Source organism: Prinia subflava, chromosome Z, assembly GCF_021018805.1.
Source record: "Prinia subflava isolate CZ2003 ecotype Zambia chromosome Z, Cam_Psub_1.2, whole genome shotgun sequence".
NCBI classification, from domain to species: domain Eukaryota; kingdom Metazoa; phylum Chordata; class Aves; order Passeriformes; family Cisticolidae; genus Prinia; species Prinia subflava.
In genome coordinates, this window is record NC_086283.1 from 19796918 (window position 1) to 19818305 (window position 21388).

Below are 21388 nucleotides of genomic sequence, written 5' to 3' on the forward strand. Positions count from 1 at the left end.
TTGTTTTGGGTTTTTTTGTTAATTGGAGGGTTTGGGGTGTTTTTGGTGGTGTAGGTGTATTTTAACTCACTAGTTACTTAGCTGGTGAGATGACAGGAAAAATCCACTTGCTATGTGGAGGGTTAATTTGCATAACCTATTTGGACTTAAATAAGGACACACAGATGTTCTTTCAGGTATGAATTGTCTTCTTGTAGCTGAGATTTCAGGTTCCATGGCAAGCATGTCAATCACAACAATTCTGAAGGCTTGCTGAATTAATAATAAATAATAATGGTATTAGGGATGGTAATAGTAAGGACAGAATGATTTAAAAGAAAATCTAAAGCTTTTCATACATTAGTGTTTTCAAAGTCTCTGGGGACATCTTTTGGACAATGTTCTCCATGGGGACTTTGACTCCCTGGCTTTACTGTGCTTCCCAAGCAGCTGAGCAGGAAATGCCTATGACAAAGGAGGAATAGAGACGTAAATGTAGCAGGGAAGCCTGGCATGCACTTGACAGCACTGGAACTGTTTGCAATCCCAGATTGGCACCATCTGGATTGCACCACTCGTAATGGGATCATATGTGTACATGTAATTAGTTTATGTCAGGAGCTGTGGGGATTAGATGAAATTATGGAGCAGTAAACACTGCCTTGGAACCAGCCTGATTTTGTAAACTCCACTTGAAAGCCACTCTAATTCTGGCAACTGCTCCAGGACTGATGGGCCTAGAGAAGAAAGTAGCACTTTTGCACTCCTAGCACATCATCCCTTCTGCTGGAACTGAACAGCTTCTTGAATGCAGGGTAGCTTGAGGGAGGTGATTTTGTTTGGAGGAACACAGGGTGGAAAATACAGGAAACTGGAAGAATATGGGGTGGAAAATCAGAAACTGAAGGCAAACTGATATAAAGGAGTAGTGAGAATAATGACCAGTAAACCTAAAGGAGTCACAAGACAGGGAACAAAGGTGAGAAGGACGGGAGAAAAAAAAATCTTTAGAACACATTTCTTTATTAGTGTGAAAATTCCTGGCAGAGATGTGTAGCCAGAGGAATTTTTAGCTAATGTCAGCTTTCTTACCTTTAGTGAATTAGCCTGAAATCCACCATGTAGATTAAAGGGGGGCTTTTTCTAATTATATTATGAGTTATGCAATGACTGTTTTCATATAATGAAAATCAGTTTGGAGTAAACTTAGAGGCTGAGTTGCTTTTCCCAAAGGAGAACAGGTGAAATTCTGAGATGATGTCAGTACTGAATCAACTGATGTTGACATTAAGTCTCTCTTAGTGTTGAAATGACTCACAATGCACATCCAAATTGAAATCTCCTATGAAATTGTTCTGCTTACCTCTGGGGCTCACAGGACTGTTCCCTGTGTTCTCTGCAATCTGTCAGCAACTCAACATCTTTATTATGCATGTTGGGTTTTGTTTTAAATGGAAAATAGAAGGGAAAAAAATGCTGCTCTTTCATGCAGGTAAGATTCCCTCAGTGAATAAGCCCCCAGTCATTTTGTTTCTGGTCTCTCAGAGAAACAGCATGTCTGCATGTAAAAATAGTCTAAAAATATTTAATTTGGGGATCTAGGACACAAACACATATAGGTGCACACAAACACATAAAGACAGATTAGTTTCCAAAGAGTTATTGGCAACAAACCTAAGGAAATCTTTGGAAATCAAATACTGTAGATACTTTTTCTTTCAGGAGGCTGAGGACTTCAATGTGTTATAGTGCCTCTCTATTAGAGAAATACGAATATATAAGAAAATTTTAAGACACTATTTCTAAGTAACAGTTCTAGTTTTTCTGCACTAGATTTTTGATAAAAGTGTTATCTCTGATTAAGCTCTAAATATTTGGTTTTTTCTTTTTGTATAGTGCATCTTATGAAGTTTTAAAATAATTTCCTTTAATTTCTTCACAGGTAGTGAACTAAGGAGGTAAAAAATAAGCTCAAACAAAGAAAAAAAAATAACATAGAGAAGTTTCAGTTCAAAACCACAATAAAGAAGATAATTACCATGGTATATTATAAACAGTATGGTTTCCACAGTTTAGAAGACATGTTGCTGAAAGGTTCCACATCACAAATGTATTGAAGAAATCACAAATGTATATAAAGAACTCTTTCCTAAATTGTGTGAATAGTGACCAACCTATATCACTTGATATCCAGGTATACCAAAAAATGTGTGATAAAAGTTAAAAAAAAAAAAAAAAAAAAAAGGGCCTCACTAAAGTAATTTCATTTCCATAATTGTTTTCCTGTGATTTTGCTATAATGCTCTCATTCATTTTTACAAGGTACGTAGAGCTCAGAATACCTATACTATATACACCACTCTATAATTTTACTGCTGTCATAATGAAAAATTGTATTTACTGGGAGTAGTGACATTTTTTGCCTTCTGACAAATTCATGGAAATCTCTTTTTTTACTTGCAAATATTTGCCAAGTAAGAATTGATACCTTTGCACAGATCTGCCTTGTGAGGTGCTATGACACTTTGAAGTTCTTTGATCATTTTGTATAGTTTGTCACACTTCAGGCTGTTTAAATATACTTGGGCATGTTGATAGACTTAAAAAACTGGCTATGAGGGCTGCCTGGGGAGCAGAATTCATTATTCTGGGATGGGATGTAAGAGTTAGAACAAAAGATTGGAAGTTAATAACAGGTATTTGCAAGTTTTACAAGAAAATTTAAAGCCAGGTGACACTGCAGTCAAATCTGAATGCTCAGCTGTCTTTAATGCCATTAAACAAATGGGGATGTAAATTAAGTGTGTAACCTGAAGGGGGGTGGGGTTTCCTGCTGTCAGTGCTCCTCACTCTGCCTTGCATAATGCACAGCAAAGTCTGGGTGCTGATGGAAAGATTTTTGCAGTGATTTCTGTGGAGTTCTCCCAGAAAACCACAAGGTCAGGGCAGAATGAAGCAGGCTGGTGAGAGTGAATCCATCACCATCACCACTTGCTAGAGTACAGCCAGAGTTTTTTGGAACATTTCTGTGTGGTGGGGAAGACTTGAAGACAGCCAGCCCCTGGCAAAAGGGGCCTGCTGGGATCCACTCTGGAATAGGAACTCAACTCTGCACTGCTGACAGGTGTGACTGCTTTGTGCTGCAGAACATGCGAGTGAAACATCTGTGCCTTGACCTTCACAAACACAACGTCTCCAGATGTGTGAATGTGTAACTTTTAAAACGTTTTCAGACTGCAGGAATTGTATTCTCTCCATACAGAAAATACAGTCTTTTACATAATATGGTGTTCTGTAGTAATTTGTAGTTTCTGTCAGACTGGGTCTATAAATACATAAATATGGAAAGTATTTGCTTAAAAAGATGCCTGCGGTGCTTTCTCAAACTTGTATTTATCAGTGTTTAGGAGTGGAATAATTAACCAGACAGATTACTTAGCTGTAGTTACATCCTTCACTGAAGAGCTGCGGGTCTCCAGCTCCAAACTGTAAAATTAACTACCAGGCAGTTAAAAATATGTACCTAGCACAGTATTTCATATTTAATGGAAATTCATCAGAAATCCATCAGTCAAAACAGACGTGCAGAAGGAGAAATATTATTCTGTCACTTTCTAGTTCTTTCTCAGGCTCTGCAGCACCAGCTGCATCTCTGAAATAGCTGCCTGGCTCTGGCATTTGGTGTAACTAAGCTGGTTTGTGCCCTCTGAGAATCTGGACCACACTCATTAGTGGAATTTGTTTTGCTTTGTTTTACCTCTGGTTACACTCTGATGTATAGAACTTGAACAATTAGCCCAGAAGAAGTGTTAGGCGATGTGAAACGTCTCTTCGCTTGGAGAAAATGGGGTTTTGTTGCCACCATAAATTTAGTTCACATTTCATTTTCCTTTTGGCATGTTCAAAAGGCACCTTTCTCTCTCCCATAACAGAGATTGCTTTCCATCGTGGTAAATGCCTGACTTTGAGCGCGCCCTGCAAAGCTGAAGGATTCCTTCTGCAGGGAAAATGTCTCATCTGAAAATGATCGCTTGGTCTAATTTATAAAAATGTGTCAACATGACTAATTGTCAGATGAGTGGTGAAGCTTATTATGTGCAGCACAGTGCTGAATATCTTCACTGAATACAGCAACATATTTCAACTGTGGCAGTAACATCTCGAACCCTTTCTCACAGCAGGTCAGGAAAATAAATGTGATGCTGCTTCAGAATAAATGGCACAAATGGTTCTAAAACACATGACAACTGGCAAATTGATGTTTATTCTGTTTAAGGACTGAGTCATATTTTAAAGATGTATTTCACAGTGGTTGTTTTTGATAGAAATCTTTTCCATTTGTATGCAATTTTGCTAGAATCTTTCTGTAACTCTTCTCACTTGTTTTTCTCTGTATTTTCTTAGCCTCCTAGGACAAAAGACAACACAATTCTTGAGGGAGAGCTGAAATGCAGCTGTTTCTACTGTGCAAGCATTGCAGTTAAGCTGCTAATGAATACATATTCCCCAAGAGATCTATGTCCCAGAGCCATTTTCCTAGTTCAGTGTGTGTTAAGAAGAAAGGGAAAATTAGAAAAGAAAAATTCACCCCGCCACAAAAACAGCAACAACAAAAAGTTCAGCTTCCTGTTACTTTAAAAATAAATCTAAGCAAAAATAATGGTGTCTCAGTGGGAAGGCTGTCAGCAGGGATAGAAGAGCTGAGGGAATGGACTCCAGTATTGCCTCTACTTTGCCTGTCACCCTCTCAGTTTTAGAAAGTGTCTCTCAGTACCTTCAGCACTCATTGGTTTCAGTAGAATTTGAAGTTTTCACAGGATATTTACAAATATGTGTTCTTTTGGGGTTTTTTTTGCATGGTTTCCCCATAAGTGGCAAGTTAAGAATCTGATCATAAAAGTACAACAAGTATTTTTTCCAAATCTTCTTTTTTTATTTTGCATATAGTACACTTTTTTTCCCCTTCTAATCACATCTAAACTACTTTCATTCCCATTAACATTCCAAAGGTTTCTCCTCAGCATTCCCATCTCTTTACAGCCTTCCAAATGAGGCCTGTCACTCATGTCTCCCTTGTTGCTGTACAGATAAGATCATCCTGCATGCGGAGATTGATGTTCTCTGCATAGTCAATTTTATGGCACGCTTAGGACTCTCTAAACTTGTGTGACCTTACCAGTAGCTGTGAGGAGAAAAGTTTAAAAAAGCCCAAACCACTCTTCCTGTGTTCTGCACGACTTCCCTAGGTCACAATCTGGCACTTATAAAGGGATGGGAAGGCAAAAGTAGATGAGAATTTGGGACAGGTCATGGAAAATGGTTGAGCATTGGCAGCTATTTTATGTGGGAGTTCAGAGACTTTTGAGCCAGGACCATTCTGATGAAATGTTGTTTTCTCTACAGAGGACAGTCCTTGGAATCCAAAGTATTTCACACTAATGCCTGTTCTTTCTAAGTGAAAAGATCTGCAACATCTTTATTTTCTCTCTATCATCTAAGACTGTCTAAGAGCTTTTACCAAAACATTAGTCTTATAAATTATTTTTGCTTCTGGAAGGAGATACTGATATTTACACATCAGGGCTATTAAAATATAACTCAGATTAACTCTCTGAAGTTTCAAACCCAAGCCTCCTTCCCATGGAGTTTTCAAAAGCTGTCACCAATGAACTTGAAAGAAATCCAGCTTCTGAAAAATTCTGGTATGATATTTCTCCTAGCAAGCCATTGTCAAAAAGCAATTTAACAACTGGACAAATTAATTCCCTGCTGTAATATTTCATCTGGAGGAACTATCAGGGAACTCAGCCTCAAGAATTTCTCAGTATCTTGCTGAATCAAGCCCACTTTGCTTTGCCACCTGCATGGCTTGATAAAGTCCCAGGTTGCCATTTCCTTGCCTCATCAGCTTTCCATCTGCTTCTTCCTCTCATCTGAAAACCATCTCTTCATTACATACCTAGGTTTTATCCTTGTGCTTTTTGGTTTAACCTTTTAAATTCTATTTTCCTTCAACTATGTAAACAAACCAAGTATTTAGCTAAAAAGACAAAAAAAATTTAATACTTTCTTTGTTTGTTTGTTTTTACTACAAAGCACAGCATGATCCATTTAGTAATTCCTGCCAAGCAGAATAGTTTATTACTCTCAAACTCAAAACTTTTGACAAACTTTTAAAACTGCATAACTGAACTTGACCTCATTTCATTAGGTTGGAAATCAGTCTGTAAATCTTGAAACACCAGGGCTTCTCCTTAATTTTTAAATATCTAGGGGTTGATTTGGGATAGATTAGGATATGAGGAAACCAAAATGCATGTTGAAATCCAGATTATAAAGGATGAAATGTGACAATAAAACCTGACATACCTTAATATATGTAGGAAAATCATCGATACCATAAAGGTAAACAGGAATGTCACCTGTGCGCCTGCCTGCATGAGTTATTTCCTTTTTCTAAACCCTCACACTTTTAATAATGAATGTGTCTGATTCTTAGAAATACATGACTCTGAAAAGAAAGAATCCCTCTATGTCACTTTTCAAGGAATAATAGGTATATTCATGCTGGACATCATCTTATAATCACAGCAAGACTAAAAAGTTGAAATTGGTCCTGTCGTGCCTGGTCCTTTGGGACCCAAATACTGTGGTCTAATATTGAAAGAAAGACGTTCTTTAGCAGGTGCACGATCTTCCTTAGTCAGTGGACCATTGACTTGCTATCCATAAGTTCAATTTTTTCTTCAGATACCTCTAAAGCCCCAAACACATTAAAAGTCTCGGTAGAGAACACCCCAATGTCTATTAAATTTAACAATAACAAGTCCCCAGATGAAAGCAATTAAGCTGGGAGGATTTGAAGACAGTTCCTGTGGATGTCTTTTCCTCTTTTCAGAAAGAAAGCGCTCAGGAAGCAAAGGAAAAATTAAAGGAAAATAAAGAGCACAAGGTTTGCTCTAAGCACCCCACATCCTACAGAAACCCCAGCCACCGGGGCTGTACCCAGGTGAAGCATCATAAATGTGTGCAGGGCACTTTTATGTGCCCCACATAAATACAAAATAAAAATAAATAAAATAGAATAATAAAAAATATCTATATAAATAAATATTAATTAAATTTAATTGATAAATATTAATATTTTTAATAAATAAATAAAATAATATTTTTACTACACACGTGACAGAATATCTGCCAGCTGAGAGTTTGGTGATGCATTTCTTGCTTGCTCAGGTGTCTGGGAATGGCCCTTGTGTGTGCCTTGAGATGAGTGTGGCACACGTAGGAATGTAAGGATTATCCACCCTGGATGTTTCCTGGAATCTGTAGGCACAGGATAAAGGAAGAAAGCAGAGAAACTGCCAAAAATGTGTGGTCAGGATGAGATTTTTCAAAAGCGCTATATTTTTCAAAACTTTTTTGAGAGATAACTAGCTCACTGCGCAGAGTATTTTTCAAAGTTTGGTTTGTCTTGCTTGCTCATGGTTCTTTTAAAAATAAAAATCCTCTTCATGAAAAAATAATTTTCATAATTATTATTTTATATGAGCTAACATCATTTTATGGTTATGCATATGTAATGGAAAGTGGTTATTCTTGACTCTTGTTAGAGAGCTAGAATTAATTTCCCCATTCTCACAGTTTCTATAGCAACTTCAGTGGAAATTGCCTATTTGGATATTTTTATTCTGAAATAACTAGAATTTTCAATGTCACTTCAGCTGCTTCCAGAGTGATGCATGTTAGAAGAAGAGATACACATCAGAGAGCGACATCTGACCTGAGTTATATATTGATATACCAACAGCATTTTCCACTTGTATCCTGCCTCTGAAGTATTTTACTGAGGTAAAGTTCCACAGGTACAGCCAAAAGTGTGTCTACAGAGAGGACAGGCAAGGGAAAGTCACCTGGACCTTTCCTTCACTTTGAAAAAACCCTCTTAGATTTGCATCAGAAAGAGCCAAGTGGATTTAGGTGGCTTGAGGTGACACTGGGAAAGACAGCAGTGTCAAGAACCCTTGTCTTTCTGTCATCTTCCTGGTTTATATGAAAATCATCCACATTACAAATGTGTTGGAGTTGTTGGAGTTTTATCTCAAGGTAGGTGAAGCAAAGGCAAAGAAATGTCTCTGACCTCTATTTTCTCAGAGAAAATAGAATGTATTGGAATTTTTTTAAATTATTATTTATTTTTATAGATCATCATGAATGGGTGGTGCACATCTCAGCAGACCTGTTGAAGGGCCATCAAGCCCACCCCTGTAAGAGAGGAGAAAACTGGAGCTGCAGTTTTCATAGGGAGGAAGATGCTTGTGAGTCTCTGAGCTCTGGAAACCTTGGACACCAGCATACCTTAAATGATTCCTTCACAAAAGATATAAATCTGAGCTGAAAAGCGGATGTTCCAGGATTATCTACATAATTCACTCTTTTCTGGGAAGAGTCCCAATGCTAGAGAAGCTGATTCTGTCTCTTAATCTATTGAAGGCGTCAGCTCTTTCTTGGACTGCACTGGGAAATAATTGTACTTTACAGTTTATTTTAAAGCCTTTTTCTGGTTAGGTGAACTTTTTATCACCTATTCAACTGCTTTATCAATGTAATTATACACTCTGACTCCAGGCTAGGAGACAGGCAACTTTCTTTAAGATAACATCAGGCAAATTCCTGATGTTATGTTTTGTTAAGTCAGTGTTTGGAAATCTGAATTGTATTTTCCTCAGATGTCAGTGAATGAAATCTCTTCTGACTGAGTTCATTAGATGGTATAGTTGAAATGCTATTTAAGCACCAAATCCCAGAGATAAAATGATGATGTTTTTGGTAATAAGGAGGATGGAAAGGAATTCAAAAAGGCAGCTGTTCTCATACATTACAAAGAATCAATATTTAAATCAAAGCAGATGATCTGAGTTCATTCAACTCAGAACCACATGTTAGAAGGAGTTATTTTGAGGATCAGTGCTGCAAAATAAAAATGGTGCTTGAAACCCAAGAAAGAAAATAAATCCACAGGTGCTCTTTATGATTGTAATCTTATTCAGGATTTCTTGTGTTGTTCTAGAAGTTTAAATTATTGTTAAAAATCCATTTCCTTTAAAACTTCAGTACTGTTTTGAAGGGAAGTTTAATTCTGTCACTTCAGAGTGCTGAAGAGGAAGAAGAAAAGGGCTTTTGGGAGAAAAGTGATGTCAACTGAAATTACATTTTCGGTTTGCTTTTGCTTCCTAGATTTTCTTTTAAACTTTTTTTGTCAAATTAGCAAATGTCTCTTTAGCTATGCAGTGGATTGTTTTACATCTGAGCATTTGTAAGGAAATCAAAGCAGATAAAAGGGGCAGAAAGTGATATTCTTCTCATCAAATATTTCATATTAGGGTATTCAGTCAGTAAAGAAAGAACTAAGTTTGGCACCCAAAATATAATAAAATCAGCCCCTCGTGTTCCCTCTTTCCAGAGAGTTTTTAATCAGTAAGATTAATTCAGTGAGAGGTATCTTGTGTTCTCCTTTGTATAAAATAAAGAATGAGGCAGTGAGAATTGTGGGGGGTTGAGATTGATTGGATTGAGGGAAGATTCTGTAACCTAATTTCTGTAAGAATCTCTAAGGTTACGTAACCTGTAACCTGGGATGTGAAAAGGGTGCTGGACTGAGCTTCCTGTCCCCACCCAGCAGAGCTCAGTGTTTGTTAAATTCTGTAAAGGCTCACTCAATCCTTTGTAACTTCCTAAATCATGAAAAATTATGACAATCAGGGTGTGCCTGGAAAAATTACAGCAAAATAAAACAAGGTTCTGTAGGAATTTCTTCAGGATGCACTCTTGAAATCTCATTTGCTTGATAACTCATTTTCATCTAACATCTCATTTAAAAGAGGAAAACAGAGGAACCTGATTAACAGTAGTGACCAAATTACTCTTTAACCAAAACCCAAACCTTCACAGAAAGAACAATTTGTATTTAAAAGGACAAAATATTATTTTCAGTTTTTAAATAGGTAATATCAGGCTAATGGAAAAGACACTATTAGGTTTTCACTCCCAGATGATGAGGCCAATTGTCACAGGTCAACCCTGTGCGCAGGTTGGTCTTGATGATCACAGAGACCTTTTCCAACCTCATTTATTCTGTGAATCTGTGACCAAGACCCTACCCAAACAGGGTGGCTGCACCTGAATGGCTTTTGGGGAGTCATCACTGGAAAACTCCAGCTCCTGGACTTGAGAATTGTTCAGGATGATGCAAATTGGTCTAGGCCAGAAGCATTCCCTGGATGATTTTAACAATATACAGGACCATGCTTTGTTGCCTGATGTCATTAAGTGGGATGAATGTAGCCATAAGTACAATGTGGAAAAAATTCCACTGCCAAGGCACCACATAAACATAACAGCCATTCCTAATGAACAATTAGGACTGTGTTTTTGATAGCTGATGACAGTAGACATTGTAAAGTGCTTTGAAATCTAATGAAATTAAGCTGTGTAGAGCTGTGTGATGTTAATTGAGGAAGTAAAAAATTTACTTTTTTTCTATTAGAGATGGGCATTGTTATGCCTTCGTGGCAAATGACACAAGTTCTTCTGTAGATGGGTTCTTTGTTAACTGCTTTTGCTCAGATCCCTCAGGATACTTTATCATTCAGCTTACAAACATTGTTCCAAATGTGCTTTTTTTCCTAATGAATGGAATAGCTCGGAAATGAAAGCTTTGAACTGACAGTTGAATCTTCTCATCACTGAGAACCTCATTATTAGTTTGCAGTAGCTTGTGTGAAATTGCGCCTTGATTGCACAAGTCACACAAGCACATTTCAAACCCTGTAAACATGAAGCTAATTCTAAATATCGGCCTCAGATTTTAGAAGAACCACGGGACAAATACGGTTTCAGAAGAAAGTTTTTTCAGCTGTTGAGGCTTCACACATGGTGATGCTAAAACTGAAATGGAAATAATTCAGCTGGAACAAACGGAAGGATTTATCAATGCTCGTTGAGCTATTCTTGCCCAGCTTCTCTGTAATTATAGAATGTGTATATAAAGAAAGGGGAGAAAAGGCACTGACTCCACACTGCTGATCCCTCCTGTAGCCCTAATTAGAACAGATTTGCTCTCACACCAGAGCTGTGTCTGTCCACCAAAGTCATTGGTGTGGCAATTACAGGAAAAGATCTCTGAACAATGCAGATTAAGGAAAGTTGTTGCTGTGAACAAACATAGAGTGTTTGTGTCTCAGACTGGGGCACTACCACATAATTAATTAACTGATAATACATAATCCCTGACCGTTCAGATCCAACGCCTTTGATCGACCACAGATAACTCGTTTGATGGCTCAGAATGCAAATGGTCATTGTCCTTGCAGCTGCTGATGAAACAGTTCCTTTTTGGAGCCAGGGCATGCTTCGATGTGTGTTTTGCCAGTGGAACGCGCGTGACACTCTTTGATCGGGATCCCTTTCCCTCTGTGATGGAGCTGCCTTTGGAGCCAGCTTTGAACATCAAGGGGCCAGCTGCCCATCTCTGTTTGTTCTCCTTAGCCATGATTTGTTATCTATGGAAGTTCATGGATTTCTAAAGGGAGTGACCACTGAGAAATTTAAAACACTGGAGTGGTTTTTTTGTGGATTCTCCAAAGGCCTCTTCCAGTCATTCAGGGTGCTCTGGTTAGAAAATAATGTTTGATACAGCGGACCAAACACAGCTTAGCATCTCTCGTGTTTTAGGCACCCCTGGTGCGTGGTCTGCACACAGACTTCCATAGAAATAAGAGACAGGATTGATTTGTCTGAGTAAAAATAACTGCTACAAATAAACACTAACAAAAAAGTTAATTTACTTTAAAAAGATAAACAGATTTTCTGCTTCCAAACCCTTCTGGTTTTTTTCATGCTAAATGAGCCAGGTATTGCAGTTCACATAAAAAGGGGTTTTGGGTTTTTAATCTTGCGTTGAGGGAAAGACTGAGATCAAATAAAAGGGTCTCTTGGGCAAAAGCAGCAGAAAAGATTCTTGACAGGACTTGTACATATGTAAGGCCCTGCTCCTTTTGAAATCTCTGATAGAGGTTGAAGCCCATAATATTCATCTTGTGGTCATACAAAGAGACTCCATTTAAGTGATAAGGGGGTTTTCGATGATCCTTTGGAAAATTAAAAATAACAGATCCAATATATAAAATTTTATTAGTACTTTTCAATTACCTTTCAGTTTCCTTTCATTAATCATGCATCTCCATGAACAAGATGATAAATTATAAGTGAATACTCAAATATAATAATTTTAAAAGTGATTTTTAATAAGAACTTATGGCTGACATGAAATACCCTGCAGGAAAATATGAAGAGCAGTTTTGATAATTCTTCAGGTTTGTTTTCTCTAAAGTCTCATTGCTTTGCATCAATGACACAAAAGCTTGAATTTTATGTCTGATTATGTTCTTGTCTTTTTGCAGTGGAATATATACTGTATTTTCTGTAGGAATTGCAGCTGATACATAGATAATGCTTATAGTTTCTGCATAACTGTTTACTTATAGATAGGCTCAGTGAGTGGATCAATATTTGAAATAGGAGATACCAGCTCCATATGTTCCTCTCCTAGTTAAAGCATTCAGCAGGGAATTAATTACTCCTGTTAATTGCAGGGTTTGGTAGATAATTAATGATTTGGCCAACAGAGTTTCCCTACCAATGCTGGACATTTGGCAATAGCAGGAGTTAAAGCAATATAAAGGAAAATTCAAAGTAATAATGTAATATAAAGTATTATAACAAAGACTTCATACTACAAATAACATCAAATTTTTCTCATCCACTCTGATCTTTGTTTCCTTCTCATCTGCCCTCTGACACACAGAAGTTCAAACTGGAAGGGACAATTGCGGCTTGAGAGATCTTTGAAGAAGGGAATCTCTTCCCCTCCATCTCTCTTTTAGGTTTACTCAACAATTGATTAAAATGCAATTTCTCTCCTAAAACCTAAAAAGTATATTATGAATCTCTAAGATGTTAATATAGCACTGAGGAATTTTTAGATGTGATTAAGCACCTCAAATTTGATCGTATTTATTAGTTTTCAAAATGCCATTTTTACATTAAAAAAATAAACTGCACCAAAGCACAGCCTAGACAAGTCAGTCAAATCATGCGTACCTCATGTAAACACCCATTTTTTCATCTGCATTAAAAACAAATGTGTCAGATCCTAGAAAATAATATTGTAATTAGTAAATAAAACAAAAATTAACAGATGATATACAGGTAAATTTAATTTTAAATTTCAGAGAAGGAATAAGAAATTCTAGCTGATTGATATCATACTCAGAAATGCATCAGTCTTTATTCTTTTCACAATTTCTATATGTTTTGATAAAAAGGTTTCTGATATTTGGAAGTAGTAGCTTCATTAAAGAGAGGAGCATTGACAAGCTGAAGGTAAATAACATTCCATGTCAATTATCTAAAAAAGATTTTAAAAATCTGGCAAAGCTATTTTCCAGATATGCTAAACTTAACAAAATTTTGTAATTTTCACAGCACTGAACAAATAAATCTTTTATTAGGAAAGTTCAATATAGTTTAATAAGAACATTAATTTCCATTATTCTTTATAGAAAGGACCATAGCTCCCTTAAAGCACAAAAACAACAGGAAAGGCTTTAAGAAGGTTCTAGGTTGGAAAGGACACAATTTACTCTTGTCTGCATGTGTAGTTTCTTTGCAAATGCTTTGGAAGATATGCATTATGTGCTCATCACTTAGAAAAGAAGAAGAAAACCAGCCTGGAAGGTTTTATTGTAGTCAAAAAAATACAGGGTTCAAATTTTAAACCACTTTCTGATAGCTGATAAAATGTTCTTCATGTGTCACCCAGGTGCAACAAAAGCTTTTGTTGGAGCTGCTCTCTATTTGGTTGATTACATTTGCTCCTGTTTTTGTTAGAATTGACACTGCCCCTTGTTTATTGTCTCTTTATATTTCCTAAGTGATTTGTCATTTGCAAATGCTTATTACCAACAAAAAATAAATATCCAAGTTCAACAGTCAAGGATAATCAGGAAGAGAGAAAGGATAAAAGAATCAATGAAAGTTGATCTGATGCCTCAGTTTTTAAAATACAATCACATGAGGCACTTACAGGGTTTGGAAGGGGGGTGGTAAACCTGCCATATTATAAAATAAATGACAAACATACTCAAAAGGTGCTTTCAACCCCAAATCTTCCTATATGGGAGTGTTTTAGTCAGAAAATGGTTTAGGAGAAGTGAGCGTACCCGGGTAAGGCATCATTGGAAATTACAATAACACTGGATGAGCAGTTGTGAAAGAAACATGTAACAGCACAAACCAGACATGATTAGAAAAATATTTGATGAAATCAGTTTCTTTGGTTTTGTCAAAATCATACTTGGATGAAATGTTGAACAAAGACATTTTGAGTTGTCAAAGAAAATCTGGATTTAGAGAGAAGAATGTGTGTATTGAGAACAGCTGGGAGATCACAATGAGCTTTATAAAAATTAATTAATTAATCTCAATTAATGAATTGAGAACTGCTTTAATAATGTAAAATTAAATTAAATTGCCTAGACCTGTGCTAAACACCCCTCTGCAGCTCAACATATTTAAAACCGAATTTTAAAACTCACTTTAGGGGTACCTAAATGTAAACCTTTGGACAACAATGTTTGGCCCCTTTATTTCTTATTCAACAGAAAAAAGAGAAATCAAGGCTATAGTAAGACTCAAATAGTCTTCATAAAGCATTTTGAAAACATTTATTCAGTAGAAGTTACAGAATAGCAAAGTATTAATCTTTTATTTAATTATTATTTTAGGGAGCTCATTCTTGCTGTGCTTTTCCAAAGTTTCTGTATAAAGACACTGCCTTCCACAGCTGCAATAGAGACACATCAGTGGATCAACACATTTCTCTGTCGATTTTTATGGGTTTTTAAAAAGATTTTATTTCTTATTGCTATGTAACATTGAAATAAGAATGCGTATTATGGCACGTGCCTGAAATTGCAGTGAACCTGAAGCAACGGATTGCAGCTCTTCTGAGTGGAATTTTTTTCCATTTGGTGAGAATTATTTTGCACATTTATCTAGGGATATTAATGAACACTGTTTCATTATTTAGCACTTGGAGATCTTGAGGATTTCTTAGGCAGAGCACATCTCACAAAGAGACTCTTTTACTTCTACTTTTACCTTTTCCATGTATGCTGAACTCAAGGTACAAACTATTCCATGTTTTTTGAAACACCAGAAACTTTCCAGTGGGAATCTAGGGATGTGCTGTTATTTCAGGCTGTTTGATGGGACATCTCTGGGCTGTTTTTGACACAGCTCAGTAGAACTCTGCCCGGTGACACCAACAAGCTGCAGGGAAATGATACCTGTGAGGCTACAGAGTCCTCCTGCTGCAAACTGCCAGATGTCTCCCAACTGAAAACAGGGTCTTGCTGAGCTTCATCAGTGAAGATCTTTACAATATTCCTTAAAGAGGGTATAGAGGGAGATTCTGTGGAATTGAAAACAACACCATGGATATCTGTACTTAGCATGCAGATGTCAGCAGTCATCTGAAAAAGTAATATTGGGAATGGACAAAAATGGCATGTGACTCAGTTTGGTTATTTTTTCTTCTTTTCCCTGAAAGATGTATCAGTTTAAAATAATTGTCCAAATGTACTTGTTGGGAAAGCAGCAAGAGGAGCAGGGTAAGCAGTGTCCAGGAACATTTAAAGCCAGCGTATATCTTCATTAAGCACACTCTATAAATCTCAGGTGCCAGGCAGCACAATGCCTTGTGCAGGCTGTATTAATCTCAGTGACAGATAACACAGTGCCCTCAGCAGGAATCTAAATGCCACTTGCATTTCTCCTGCTTGACTTTTGGGCAGAGCCCTGCAAAGGACCAGGGTTCTGTCTGGGGAAGGACTGAGATACCAGCATTTGTCTTCATGCCAGGTAGGACAAACTCACTAATTCAAATATTCTCTGACTGAAAGCTTGAGGTTTCATGTGAGTAAGCAAAAAATTTTTGATTAAAAGATGGTAGCAGCAGTAATTTAGATAATGCTTTATCTTCTCTTTGGTTGTACTATATAATCTAATAAATTCAACTAAAATAAGCTTATAATAAAATAAAGTAGGGTTTTTTCACTCCACAACAGTCAAAGGAGTTTCTTGACCTTTTCTGACCTTTTTGACCTTTTCCCTTTAGTTTATCCCCTAACTTATATTGATAACCACATCATTAAATATTTCAACCTCAGCAGTTATTAAGCACTTCTAGAAAGGTGATTTGAATGAAGATTCCCACTTTGTCAAAGCCAGAAGGTCCAGAGCTCTGTAAGTTTTGGGGGTTTTTTTGAGGAAACTGGAAATCTCAAAATTAATCCCTATTGGACAGTAGGAATTACAGCTGACTTCCCTCCCCAAACAAGATCATTCCTTCCTTCTTACCCCATTAATTTTACCCTGGCTGCTTGAGCACTCAGTAAATAAATGGCAGCCTGATGCTACTTGTTTCTTCATTAAAAGAAAATGAAGCAAAACATTAAAATATTATGGGACAAATTCAATTACACACTTCCCACACCCAGCTTTTGACACTGTAGATGTCAAAAAAATATAACTTTTTTCCAGGGGCTGGCCAATTTTGTACAAGTTTGAAAGCAGGTCAAGCAATGCATGAATTTTTTACATGAAATTAGGTATAATTAATGACTGCTAAAGCTTTTAAAATATGCCTAAGTGGGGAGAACTCAGAAGGAATATTATGTAACTCAGTGCTTTTGTAATAATAATTTAAGGGGAAAAAAGAAAAAAAAAACAAAACATTGCTCTGAAGTGCTTTTAGGCCTATCTAAGGGAAAAAGGAGTTTGTGCATGGTTTTGGAAAAGGCACATGGCTGAACATTCCCTGTGCTGATGTTAAAAAGGTTTATACAAACTACTCAGTGTCTTTATTTAATCACTTTGAGCAGTTAGGAAAGATAAAAGTAGTGACAAGAAGCATTTTAATTACTCTCTAGGAAGACTTACAAAATAAAGCTTTCCACTTTTCTGGAGCCAAAGAGGAAGCCCCTTAATACAAAATGCACAAAACAGTTTGAAGTCCTATTTTTTTTAGGCTACATTGTTCCATTCACTTCCTTAAAAGGCTAAACAAATGTAATTAAAAGTCTTGCAGCAGTTTAAGTAAACAGGCATTCTTCTTGGCTTCAGTTTGATTCAGTTTTCTGCTGAGGAGAGATGTCCTTTGCTTGAGATAAGATCCACAGTGGAAATGCAGAATGTGAAATTCTGAAGGTCAGTTTTGAATCACATGAACTTTAGCTTCAAAAGGCACCCCCAGTTCTAACACACTGATTAGTATTAATTCTGCTTTTTAAAGTGCATGAATCTCATGTGTTAGAAGCAGAAGATCAGACAGGGAATGTTTTTGTTTTCCATGGTTATATCCATCATTTTTTTTGGTGTCTGGACCAATAGGTCACTCTGCTTGGAACAGGGGATGAGAGGGATAGCACCAAGAGTCACCTCATGGAGTGTTTGCTTGATTCTGCCCTTTTATTTTTGTTCCACAGCATGGCATGTTCTTCTTGTCTGAAAATGCATATGCATGTATTTTTAGGGGTGTACATTTATGTTGGTTCATATAGATAGAGGTGCACATAAATACGAGCATATATATATTTTATATATATATATATAATATATATTATATATATTATATTTAGAGGGCATTGCAATGCATTGTGCTTTAGCCAGTGAGTGGGAATTTTCTGCCTGTTTTTGCTGTCTTTGGAATATTCCTGGCCTCGTAGTGTTCTCACTGTGTAGCAAGGGGCAAAACGCTGTTGTGAGGGAATGTACTTTTTATTTTTTTCTTTTTTTCTGGTACATCTATGATTTTCATTACAACTCTCTCCATATGAAAGCACATAACTTGTGCAAGAGTTGCGTTGTAAAGCTAGGCTTATAAAAGAGGAATTCCTCTTTTGTTTGGAGGAATGTTTGGTTCCAGACTGATGGCTTATTTGAAGAGCAGAAGGATGGTGGGTGCTGTGTTGACTCTGATTCACATCCTCAGAAACAGCCTGGACTGTGGCCAGAGATGCTCTGAACTGTGAACTCTGGAAGCATTTCCACAAATATTTAGGAACTGCCATTTCTTTTTTATGTCTCTTGCATGCTCCATGCCTCTGCTTCCTCAGAATCCTCCAGCATTCAATGCAGGACCTGAGTTCTGATTTTTTACACAAATTGGTCCATTGAAATATCTTTAGAGGATGCAATGAAGGTTTCCCCATAAAATAAAAATTTCAATTTTCTTCCCTCCTATAATTGTCTGTAACTCTGGTATGAAACTCTTTGGTAACACACTGGGCGTTGATGAATCTTGTTTTATATTAGGTCTTGTCTGGGGATAACTAAGCTCTAAACAATGAAGGAGTTATGAATTAGATGTAATGAAGTGGACAGAACTTGGAGAAGTCTGATTGTGACAAGATGGACATAGCTGAATGAGCAGGTGCTCTGTGTGTATCTGTATTTATGTATCTATATATAAATATATATGTATGTATGTGTGTATACACACAGAGAATTCCAAGAATTGTGGAAAATACCAGCAACGAGAAATCCTGCATTTTCTCCTGGTAGTTTGGTAATTTGCAAACAGATGTTCTCCACTGAAGGAAGCACACAGGGCTGTCAAGTGATTCTTTCTGACTACCAGCATTGCCCATATCTTGCTTAGATTCACCAGCAAGACACTGGACTGGCTGGTGTTGCCTCACATGGTGTGAAAGATAAATACAACCGACTGCTCCCTCCATATGCTTGGGATTTGACTTCAAGAAATCCCTCAAGTACAAACAGAATTTCTGTAGGACAGAGAAGCAGTGTAAATCCGAAAGAGTGCATTTATAAAATAGAACACTATGTCCCCTGATTTTTTTTCTGTGAATAAATGACTTGTTTTTTTCAGACAGGTGTTCAGATTCCTTTTGCCAAAGCCTTTTGAAAGCAGATGTGAGTTGTGTGACCTCTGGCTGAAGCTGACTCATTAACATCTTTATCTGCTCATATCCAGGGCTAATCTGGGACTGGAAGGAATGTAGAAGGTAGACCGAATTGTTCCACAGGATTCTTGTCTTTGTCACTGGAAGGGAATTTAATTCTGTTTAATAACTAGCAAGTCCAGATGCATCAGAAAAGAGTTTCTTAAAACTTATGTTCTTTTTTTTTATTAATTGTTCACAATTGAGCTACTTCCCAACATATTTTGTCTGCCATAGTGTTATGTATATTCCTAATATTGCATAAATGCAACATATTTTACTGCCCAGTTGCTGCAGGAGAACTGGAGTTTACTAAGAACTATAAAACTGAGACAAGAAAAAAATTATATTGATATTTCAGTGTGCAATTTAATTGTGATGGAGCATTTACCAAATCAAAGAATGGTGGGTAAATGGATTATGTCTCCAAAAGTTCACTTTTAAAAGAAAATGCCCCTTGAATAGCAAAATTATAAAGTTCAAGCACAAAAACACCTTTGACATCAGCAAACCCCATCTGGAATGTTCACCAGGAGAGGGAATTTGAAACCTTCTTATTCCAGTTTGTGAATGTACTACTTTGTTTCATTAGTGATTCAAAACCAATGCTACAGAGTATCAGGAAAATATTTAGGGTGGGTTTTTTTGTTTGTTTGGGGTTTTTGTTTGTTTGGTTAGTTTTGGTTTTTTGTTTTTTTTTTTTTTTTTTTCTAAACAGGTTTCTCAATATGTTGTGGTGATTTCTCTTCTGCGGACTTATTTTGTTATTTTTTATTATTATAATGTAGCTTTGAAATGTTTGGTCAACTGTAGAATTGAAACCTTTCTCCTCGGACATTCTCACCAATTTTCATAAATGTTAATTTTTTTCTCTGATCTTTTAGCGTATGAAATAAAACAAATGCTTTTTTCCTAGCCTTTATTCTTTTTATTTTCTTCTGGAGGAGAGGGATCATAGATTATTAATGAAGCTAAAGGGAAACAGACCCTTTAATCCTTTGTTTCCTATCTGATCTTTTAACATACATCACAACACTTTTCAATCACCCACTGATTGTAATTCTTCCGAAAGTTTCAGTGTAACCTAAAAATCAATATTAACAGATGTTGTTTGTTTAAGTCTGAAAATGTTCCAGAAAAATGCTCGTCAAATGCATCCCATCTATGGTTTCATAAAGTTTCAGATTCTCCCAATCAATATCAGCAGATGTTCACTACTTTTATTTTATTTTTTCCCAAGGCATTGCAGAAGTGCTTCTTGCAGCATAATTTGGAAGGCAAATCGAAAGCACGGGGTCTACGACAGCTTTCAGCCAAAGAGTCAGAGCTTGTCTTGTCAACTCTTGAGAAACAGCATTGTCTTCATCTAATGTCATTAGAGACCAAGAATTCAACATGAAAACTTGGTTTTAATTAATGCTCAATGAATAATTGGGTAAACTAATCCATAATGTGTTGTCCACGTGTCCAATTCTATATCAGGGCTGGATTAGCATTTCGTGATCTGAGAAGACTATTAATGCAAAAAAGGAATATTTCAGAGATAGAGAAGAAACTCCCTTCTGTGGGTTTTGGATGTTGTGTGAATTTGAGTTAGTTTCCCTGCCGTGAAATCTATAATTTCTGTCTATTGCAAGGCCTCTGTTTGAAAGAGGGTGTTAAGAGATTCCTGACTGCATGTAACAAAGTTATCATAAAAGAGAGACAAACCTCAAACCATCCTTGGGCAGTTGGGAGGAAATGTGCATTTCCAGAATGTAAATGTACATTTCCAGAATGTAAAGCTCATAATAGGTGAAAATTTGAAGCTGGCCCATGGAGACAAGAAAGTGTGATCTTGTGTGGTTTGGGATTTGATTATTTGGGTTGATTTCTGGTCAAAATAAAGTAGATCTATCTCAAATCTGAACAAGTATATGCTTCTCTGTGGATATATATAAGAATCCCTGATTGCAATGAGCCAACTTCCTAGAGACAATATCTACTGCAAGCTTGGAAAAGTGATCAGCACTAATTCTCAAATATATTTGATGTTGTCTATCATAATATTTAAATTTGCTTCATTCCCAAGATTATGTTAAAATGAAATTTGCCCTTTTTAAAAATAATTAGGAATATAATAATACACAGATAAAATGCAGATAAATCTGGAGAGAGATGTGCTTTGATATGATTAATATCTCATGCCAAAAAGTTTTCCAAAGTACAGAAATGATGCCTCTTGTAGCACTTGGCTTGCTGGAATTATACAATTTCTCCAAGCTGATTACAGGTCCTACTATCTCATGACTATAAAAACATGGAACCTTTTTTTTTTTTCT

The 21388-nt window shown here is 36.6% G+C and overlaps 1 long non-coding RNA gene across 1 annotated transcript in view; it reads left to right on the forward strand.

Annotated features, from left to right (window-relative positions):
* LOC134564478 (uncharacterized) overlaps positions 1 to 21388 on the forward strand; it is a 213112-nt gene that overhangs the window by 26008 nt on the left and 165716 nt on the right. The window lies entirely within an intron of this gene.